This window comes from Crinia signifera, chromosome 4 (genome assembly GCF_055691185.1).
Source record: "Crinia signifera chromosome 4, ASM5569118v1, whole genome shotgun sequence".
Taxonomy (NCBI): domain Eukaryota; kingdom Metazoa; phylum Chordata; class Amphibia; order Anura; family Myobatrachidae; genus Crinia; species Crinia signifera.
This window is the reverse complement of record NC_139220.1, coordinates 290,545,250-290,555,613: the sequence shown is the minus strand read 5'-3', so window position 1 is coordinate 290,555,613 and position 10,364 is coordinate 290,545,250.

Here is a 10,364-nt window from a genome sequence, read left to right as displayed (position 1 = left end):
GATTGCTCAGATAGCTTAGGGAGCTTAGCTTTTTGGAGAAATTCGGATATTATCTCGGTAGTGGGGGTTGGGCTTGTTGAGTCATTTTGCAGGTCATAGAGGTTATTATAAAAGTTTTGGAATTATTGATTAATGGTGTTGGGGGAGTGGGATAAGATGCCGTTTTTAGTTTTGATAGCTAGGATGTAGTTTGTCCACCTTATCTCCCTTCTCGTAGAATGTTTGTTTCACCTTCTGGAGCGCTTGGCTGTACGCTCCGAGAGAAGAAGTGAAACATCGGCTCTAGCTTTAGAAAGGAGATAAGATTAGATTGAGTAGGAGAGAGTTTTGTGTTGGTGTTCTAAAGTTTGGAGTTTAGTAGTTAGGTTATTGAGGCGGGATCTTATTGATTTTTGATATCTGGAGGCCATACTTATAAGGTGGCTCTTAAAACTGCTTTATGGGCTTCCCATAATGTTAAGGAGGACATATCTGGGAGGTCATTAAGTTTAAAGTATTCAAGTAGCTGCTCTCTGATTTGGGTAGAGAGCTCGGCGTTGTGTAGGAGAGAGTCATTCATCCTCCAGGTAGATGTGGTGGGGCGGGGAAGTTAGTGTAGTTATTGTTGTGGAGATGGGACAATGGTCCGACCAGATCATAGGGTGAATTTGGGCTTCTTGTATTCTTGGAGTCAGGTCTCTGCTTAGTAAAATCATGTCAATACGCGAGTAGGTTTTGAGTACAGATGAATAGAAATGTGTAGTCCTTAGTTGTGGGGTTCAGTATACAAAAGGAGTCAAATAGGAGATGGCGTTTAAGGAGGAGTGTAGAGCTAAGGTTGCCGAGGAGGGGGCTCTTGGGCCGAGAGGTGAGGGGGAGGTGGTTCGGTCTAACACTCTATCAAGCACTTCGTTAAGATCTCCTGCTACTATGACTGAGCCCTTTGCAAACGTGGAAAGAAGGGATCAATTTTCTTGAAAAAAGAGGCTTGCTGTTGGTTAGGGGCATATATATTTACTAAGGTACATTCCGCCCCGTTAAGTTTACCTACTAATATTAGCCATCTCCCTCTCTTGTCCATGTGTGAGTTTAAAAGGTCAAATGTTAGATGTGAGGCCAATAATATGGCTACACCACGTTTTTTTTGTTTAGAGTCACATGCATGGAAAGAGAGAGGGTAGGCTTTGGATTTTAGTTCAGGGTGGGAGGGATTTTTGAAGTGGGTCTCTTGGAGAAAGACTATGTAGCTTTTGGATGTGTTTAAGTGTAAGGTAGAGTTTAATGCGTTTTGTAGGGGTGTTCAGTCCCTTTACATTTTGGGTGTACACTCTAAGGGCATGGAGGAGAGTGTGAGGATCGCCACGAGGGCCCACCTGAGAGTCCTTCCGGGAGAGCCATAGCATAATACAGGCAATAAGAGGTAGGGTTGTTTGGCTTTTAGTAGTTAGACATCGACCTTGAGGGTGAGGGAAAGGCGAGAGCAAGAAAAGGGCAAATAGAAAGGAGAATGAAGGGACAGGGGAGTTGGAGACCAGAGAAAGGGAAGTCTGGTCGAGTTTGCCGGTCAGGGGAGAATAAGGAACCCAAGATAAGGACCTGGGTATAGAACCAAAGATAAGGAGCGTGGTCTGGGTTTTGGGTGGACATATGGCATCAAGAAGACGGTCCCAGTCCACAGGGGGAGCTAAGTCTATATGTAGGAGATAGATATATAAAGGGAGTGAGAGTGATATTTCCTGCTAGTTTTGTAGGAAAACAAAAAACATAATAACATACAAATAACCGAACTTACATAGAATTAATAAGTACGATAAGGTTCTCCTTCTCTCTTCTTTTTTTAGAAAAAGAAAAAGATTTGAGCAAGGGCGGGTCTGCCCGCGCCCTCCGGGTAGGGGAAGGCGGGGCGATAGACGCCCGAGAGTCACAGGTAACATGCTGGTAAAACTTTGAAGGGGGTGGGTAAGTTTATATGGTCAGCATAGAGAGAAGGGTCTAGAACCTGTAAAAATACATAGAACAACTTCAAATGAACAAAGGTATGTGATGGTGATATCAAGTGGAGTTAACTACGTTAAAAAACATTGGGTATATAAGCGAGTCCACATATCACCTAGGTACTGGGGGGTTAGTGTCAAGATAATTCTTCAATGGAGCCTTAGGGTGGAGGGTTGGCTGGGGTCGCCTTTCTAGCGGAGGGTACCTTAGACCAGTCATGATTCAGGGTATGCTTGGTGTTGTTAGTTGGTCTGGGTTGGAGGAGTCCTGGGACCTGGCGCTCGCGTCGTCAGGGGGGGAGGCGCTTTCAGGCCCAGGATATCCAGGAGGTGGTGAGCTTCTTCTAGGTTCTTCGCCACATGGAAGCGGTTCTGGTGCCAGACTAAGATGCGGAAAGGGAAGCCCCATCTGTAGCGGATTTTGTTCTCTCTCAGTATAGATGTGATAGGCCTGAAGTCTTTCTTTTGAGTAGAGTGGTGGGAGCGACATCCTGGAATATTTGGAGGGAGTGGCCTTGGAAAGAGACTGATGGAAGTTTTCTGGCCTCACGAAGGATATTCTCCTTTGCTGTAAAGTAATGGCATGCTGGAGATGACATCTCTGGGCTGCGAGGTCTCTTGTGAGCGAGGACGAAGGGCTCGATGAGCTCTGTCGAGTAAGAGGTGGTCCTCCGTGGTGGATGGAGATAGATGCGAGAATAGCTTTTTGAGGTAGTTGTCTAGCAGTGTTACCTCCACTTCTTCAGGGATGCCTCTAATGCGGAGGTTATTGCGTCTCGCTCTGTTGTCCTGATCTTCTTGGTAGTCTAGGAGTGACTGGACCTCTTTTTTTAGTGTACGGATCTCCTCTCCTTGATCGTTGGGAGTGGAGATCACTTCATCCATTTTTTGTCTCTAGATGATCAGTTCTGTCTCCGAGTTCATTGAGATCGGATCTCAGAGAGTTGACTGCTTTATGTACTTCAGTTTGAATCGCCTGGACTGAGCGTCTTGTCTCCTGTATCTCATGAAAAAGAGAGCGTATATCTTTTCTGGTGAGCGGAGCATTGTCGGAGTCTTCAGAGTCAGAGTTTTCTTGGTGTGTAGGAATGGGGTCTTGTGAAGATTTATTTGCGGAGAATGCAAATTTTTTGAGACTTTGAGAGAGTTCTGGATCAGCAGGTTTTTTATTACCCCTCGGCATCTTGAGATAGGGATTTGTATGGGAAGGTCGAAGTTCAGTTGAAAAGTGGGATGTGGAACTCTGTAGCAGGAAAGGACAGTTACATTGAGCTTAGGATCATAGAGTTGCAAAGTTCTCCCCTGGACTCGGGAGAATGGTGAGGATTACATCTTTATATGGAGCCGGGAGATAGCCGTCAGGGCTATAAGGTGTAAGCAATTAAGCGATGAGCCTTGTGTTCCCGATGTTCTTGTTCACAAGAGTGGGAGGGGTTATGGTGGGGGGAGCTTTTTGTGGGCCAGTACTTCAGGGGAATTTCTTCACCACTGAGACATAGGAGTAGAGGGATTGAGGGTAATTGAGAGTGATTCGGTGTCTTGGTTAGCAGATGGGAGTTGAGGTACAGTCTTATTCCCCTGGCAGCTTGCAGATACTAGGTCAGGGAAGCAGGCCCCTCCAGGGAGGACGGAGAGTTTTAGATATAGGTGATGTGGGTAGGAGTCACAGTCATGTGCAGCTAGGGGCCACCAGACTCCACACTGTGTGTGGTAGTGTGCCTCTTCTCTGTATTATTTTCAGCTCTGGGCCAGCAGTACGCACTCCCCGGATATGGCAGGGTGCAGGGAGACAGATATGTAGAAGATATAAGGTGGTTTGACTGTAATAGGAGTTCTGCCAGGAGCTGTTGTGGGGGGGGGGGGGGGGGGGGGGGGGGGGCATGGTTGGGGGAATCAAACCAAAAAGATGGCTGCCGTCTCTGCAGCGTTACAGGGGTGTACAGTGAGACTGTCACCTTTCCTTGGTTTAAGGCTTGGGAGGTTATGAAAGTGGATCAGGGGGAAGAGGGGACTTTCTAGCTGGTGGCCTGATGGGGTGTATACTGGGTACCTGGGGTATCGGGTCCGTCCACTGCCCTTGTCACCGGGCTTCCCTTCAGTCAGGGGACGTGCTCCGGGATCCGGCACCCGCCGCGCTGTGAGCCGCCGTCAGCTGAGTGCTCAGCGTGTAGAGCCCGGCTTGTCAGTGTGGCAGCAGCCGGCCCCAGAAGCGGCGAGAAGTCTCCCCGGGACAGTGTCCGTCTACAGGCGCACAGGTGAAAAGTGTGCACAGGGTCTCCGTCTGGGTGGGATAGAAATTTCGGTCCGGGCTCCTGTTCTGTAGTAGGCTACAACCAAGCAGGAGCACTTAGAAGTGCTCCCCGGCTCTTGGCACCGGACCACTTGTGGGTGACAGAGGGGCGGTTGTATCCCTCAAGGGAGGGTGGTAGTAAGTGGTTTAGGGCTCTGGATTATAGGATTCTTCCAGGGAGCTCGCCTAATGGCGTCTTGTCCCTCTGGCATCCAGGACACGCCCCGTGAGCTCACCTTTTCATAAAATGTTACCACTAGCAAAATATGGGGATGCCCAATATTAACTCCAAAATTAACCATAAGGTGATCAAGTGAACATCCCTATCTACAAAGAACATTTGTTTCCTTTTAAACATGACATTTTATAAACTCCAGTCCTTGACAAAAAGGACTTCGATTATATGAGTAATTGAGGAATTATTGTTTAATTTAATTATCTTCAAACATACATTTTTATTTAGTTTGTAAGAAATTCCTTTAATAAATATATTCTTTTTTTTTCAACATTTTTGTTTATTCATGAAGTAATTGCCACTCATCTGTCCCCCCATTCCAGTAGGGAAAATGTCTTAGTGGTACTGTGCCGCACAGGAAATGGGAATGGTCAGGGTGTGGCCATATGACAAGAGGGGAGTGGCTACATGACAAAAGGGGCATAACCAAATTTACAGCCCCTTAATCTGTTAATTATTTAAACCCCCCCCCCCCCCCCGTAAATGTTTAGTTTTGGGGACTATATTGCATTACCCAGGACTTCTGAGAAAATAGACCATCTTCCAATATGTACACACAAACATACATATACCAGTACATGCACCACCATGTTACGTTGCATTAGACACAGCCCCCCTTCCCCATATCACACCCAGTACATGGGACCGGTGGACACATGTCAGAGATCAGAAGACCGACAGAAGCTGGGTAAATATACTTAACCCTCTCCCCACAGCACCATAAGACATTATACGCAGCAACCTCCCCCCCCCCCCCCTCATATAACATCCAGTACACACAGCATTACAATATATTATACACAGCCCCCCATCCCTATATTACGCACAGCACATTATACACAGCTCCTCTCCCCATTAACATCCAGTACCCAGAGCACTTTAGCATATTATACACAGCACCCCCAAAACCCATTTACACCCAGTAACACATTATACATTAGCCCCTCTCCCCAAGTCATAATTGCCTACCTTTTCATTCTACTCTCCTGGAAGAAGCCCTGAGAGGAGACCAGACTGCAGCATATCAGCGGGCAGGACGAGGTGGACGTCAATTTGCATAATTTTAGACCCGCCCCTCGCCGTGGACCCGCGAAAATCACTATGTAGTGCAGCGGGGTAGGGGGGCTGCGGGGACAGCGTGGCTGATGTGGGAGACTTGCCCACCATCCCGGGGGGCCGAGAGGGGGACCCGGATCCCGGGAGCCTCCCGGCCATTCGGGGAGGGGAGGCAAGCCTGCCCCAAGTACACAGAGCACTATAGCACATTACACACAGTAGCACCACATTATGCCTCCCTCAGTACATACAGCACTCACCATAGGCAAATCTAGAAATATGCTAATGGATGGTCCCAGTCTAAACATAATAGATTTGCTCGCTGCGAAGTCATGCGCGGAAAAAGGGGGCGTGGCCTCATTTGAGGGGCATAGTTTAACAGGGGCAAGTCATGCCCACATATTTTCTCCCTGCATCTTTGTCACACAACCCCTCCCAACACTACCTCAACCCATTCCCCCCCACTTCCACACCCCAATGCACCCTGTGGGAGCATACATATCCCAGCATGCCTAACACATTTTCAGCATACCCTGATAGAAAACTGTGGCAGAGTATGCTGGGATTTGTAGTCCCACAGGAGGGCCACTTGTATCTTTATTATTCACTGAATAATTATGGGAGCCTCCTTTTAAGAGGGCAGTCTATGCCAATATAGTAAAATCCGTCTCTCCTGGGGAAATGGACACAGGGCCACACTGGCCTACTCACGTTCCCTTTGGGGCTGCATACCTCCCAACTGTCACGATTACAGCGGGACAGTCCCGATTTTCGGGTCCTGTCCCGCTGTCCCACCCGCGGCAAGCATTGTCCTGCTGCGGGGGGTGGCAGTTGGGAGACCCCCCAATCTAATAGAATAGACGCTATGCGCATGCGCACAGCGTCTATTCAAGTATGAAAATGAGGTTGCGGCTAATTAGCATAAGCCACACCCTCATTTGCATACACCCGCCCCTTTTCGGCCGCTTGCGCGGGTCCCTATTTCTTCAACAGAGAAGTTGGGAGGTATGGGGCTGGTTATGCTGACCTCAGTAGCTTGGGGTCTCCGTGCCTTGAAACTGTTGGCTCTCCTTGTGGCCGACATTCACCGCTCGCTCTCGCGACCACCAGGTGCCAGGGGGGACTTGTCCTCCCTCATTCTGCCGTTACTGGGTATCAGTGGGTGCTGTAGCTGGGTGGGGGGTGCTGAAGTCAGTCACTTGACCAGAGCCAGGTGTCGCTGTGCCTGGACGGCTGAGGGAAGTCTGGGTACCAGTCACCTGACAGGGTCTGAGGCACCACTGCTGGGGTTTCTGTGCGCCGCGGCTGCCGGGTGATGCGGTGCTGTGAAGAGGCGCCCGTGGCTGGAGCTGTAACTCACCGCTCCACTCTCCCCGCCGCTGCTCCTCCGTTCGTCCCTGCTCGCCAACACCGCCACACGTGCGCTGCTGCTGCTCCTTCCTTCCCTCTCCCCCAGCGTGTGACTTCCTCCTCCGCTCTCCTGAAGCTGGCTCCTTGTGCCACCCGTTCCCAGGACGTGTCAGTCACTGGGTAATGTCCAGGGGCATTACACATGCAGGGGTTCCCTCTGTGATGCTGCCGCCTATGTGCGGCAGCATCACAGCCATATCAGATTGCTTTGAATTAATTTTGGACCTACAGAGCTACTGTAGCCCGGTAGGACAGAGTAAAAGCCGCTGGTGAGTAAATTACATTACCGCAGCTGCCGCCGACGGTCAAGTCAGAGCACAGCCGACGCTGCACAGGAGGAGTATGCACTGGACTACCAGGACCCTTTTGGTTTACAAGGCGGCCCGCAGCACTTGGTGATAAAGTGACCCAGGGGGCACATGGCACCCTGCCCCCCGGCCCAGCCCTCCACTGGACGCCAGGCAGTCTAATGGGTGGTCCGGTGCACCCCCTAGATTCACCTATGACACTCACCCAACATTGTTTCTTCTTCCTGGCATGTGCAGACATCAGGCCCGAGGAAGTGTGGTGGGGGCAGACAGCATACTGCCGGCAGAGGAGCAGGGAGAGCAGGGATATGCACGGAGCCCTCTCATTGTGAGGGTAGGGCCTGCCTCAGGAATGGGAAATGCTGGCTGCCCGCTCTCTGTTCTCCCAGATGTTCCCCTGACACAGGGTTGCCTACCCTCCCGGATTGGCCGGGAGTCTCACGAAAATCAGGTCCCCCTCCCAGCTCCCCAAAAAGGTGGGCAACCCTCCCTGATTCAGGGGGACCCCCACTGCGCCCCGCGAACGCTGCATTTATATGCCGCAATCCGCGGGTCTCAGAGGAGGGGGTGGTGCTAAAATTTCACAATTTCGTAATTTTAGCCCCGCCCCTTCCACGGAGATCCGTGAATTAGGCTATTTTACATCCTGGGGGTGGGGACAGTTTAGGACAAGTACATGGTTAATATGGATAGTTGCATTAGTGGACAGGACACTGAAGCAAGCATCAGGGTGGCAGAGGTTTATATATTCTAAGAAAGGCACATGAGGAGAGAGGGCCCTGCTCGTGAGAGCTTACATTCTAAAAAGGGAGGGTTAGACAGACAGGGGTGACACAGAAGGGAAAGAGGTGAGCATAAACAGTAGGTTAGGATGAGAGATGGTCGGGTTTTATGCAGGAGGGTGGGAAGAGGTCAGCTTAGTCCTTGATATTTTAAGTCTAAAAAAGAGCTGGGTCATCCAAGAGTAGACAGCAGAGATACAGTTGGAGATATGAGTGAGGATGGAGGGAGAGAGATCAGGAAAGGAGTGGTAGATTTCAGTGTTATCAGCATAGATGTGATAGTGGAAGTCGAGTGAGCAAATAAGCTCACCCAGAGAGGACATATAGAGATAGAGAAGAAGAGGGCCAAGAATAAAATTTTGGGGGACACCTAAAATCAATGGAAGAGCAGGACAGGTGAAGTCATTAGAGGTACGGCAGGGCATTTTCAAAACTGACAGTGCAAATACAAGCATTAACAGTGGTAGTAAAAGTTGTTTGCAGATGTAAAAATTATGATATTATGGTTGAATATCCAGATTAAGCAGCCACAGGTAGTATGTTGTGAGAATAAATTGAACTCACTCAAAGCAGTCTTTGGTTTTCTCAGTTGTTGCTTCTGTCCTTCTGTTTCACTTCAGTGTAACGCCAGTATAACGCCACAGTTATATTTAAATTATGCCGCACTTTAAAAATGATGTACTTCTAAACTATTATGCACACAGCTAAACCATGCACACCGCCTATTCGGCAACAGCCTATGTAATGACCATTAAATGCATCTGCACTCATTAATTGGACTTTCCCCACCCAATCCCAACCCCCCTACTACAATGAATGGTAATAAAAGGGGCTTACATAAACATCCATGCATTCCAAGATAGCATATGTCATTAAGAGTTACAGTAGTTAAGGTACAGTAGTAAAGCAGGAGCCAGTGGGAGTGCCGGACCTTATATACAGGTTTAGTATCCCGTATCCAAAATGCTCGGGACCAGGAGAATTTTGGATAACGGATCAACAGATAACAGAATAAAAACACAAGCCAACTGCTGTGGGCATCGATGATATAAATTCTGTACTCCTCAATACCGTAAGTAAGGTACACGGTGAGGATTCTCCTCTGGAGGGATGTGTGTATCTCAACAGTGACACACATCCCTCCATCTATGATACCTTGACAGTATCCACCCCGGTCAGGGCACAGATTCCCTTTTTTCTATCCAACCGGTCTATTTGAACACACTGGTCGACTGATACCTTTATACCCCTGAAGAAGTCCTATTGGGACGAAACGCGTAGGGTCTTTCAGAAAAGGAGTTCTTCAACCGAGAAAATAAGAACTTGATCATATCATTACAACAATCTATCGGAAAGTGTGTGTGACACATGTAATTTATCCTACTAGGATCATGTGTACTATTCAGTATGTTTTATGTCATTTTATTAAATAAATGTCTTTAAATTTGTTATTATACATTTGTGTGTACACACATTCTGTGAAACTACCAGCGCACCTCTATACCTTTTTCTTGTCTTTATGTCTATCATATACCTCTATTAACAGCGAGGTATCTAGAGGTGCTGCGAACCTTAGAGCGCAGACAAAGCCCCAACCCCCTTTTTCTCTTGATACATATATATATATATATATATATATATATATATATATATATATATATATATATATATAACTAGTATTTAGTAAGACACTCAAACATTTTTTGGAACGAGTTAAAGTAATAATATAATAAATGTAGTGTAGTACATCATACCTCCCAACTGTCACGATTCCGTCGGGACAGTCCCGATTTTCGGGTCCTGTCCCGACGTCCCACCCGCGGCAGGCATTGTCCCGCTGCGGGGGGTGGCAGTTGGGAGACCCCCCAATCGAGTAGAATAGACGCTGTGCGCATGCGCACAGCGTCTATTCTCGTATGAAAATGAGGTCGCGGCTAATTAGCATAAGCCGCGCCCTCATTTGCATACGCCCCGCCCCTTTTCGGGCGCTCGCGCGGCAAAGCCGCGCGAGTGTCCCTATTTCCTCCGGACGAAAGTTGGGAGGTATGGTACATGCACTTAATCTGTATACCAAAACCAATAGAGTTGTTAGTTTTTAAATATTGACACACAAATTTCGTTTTTCAACTATAATTCTTCGTAGATAATAAATAGAAGACATGAGTTATGGTGATACAGATAATAATAATAATAGATAATCCTAAAACGTCCTGCGCAGCGTTGCGTCTCCGAGTCCTTTGCGCATGCGCAATGACGTCAACGAAGCGCCACCACTTGAGATAAAGTCAAGTCCCGATGTCGTATATTCTG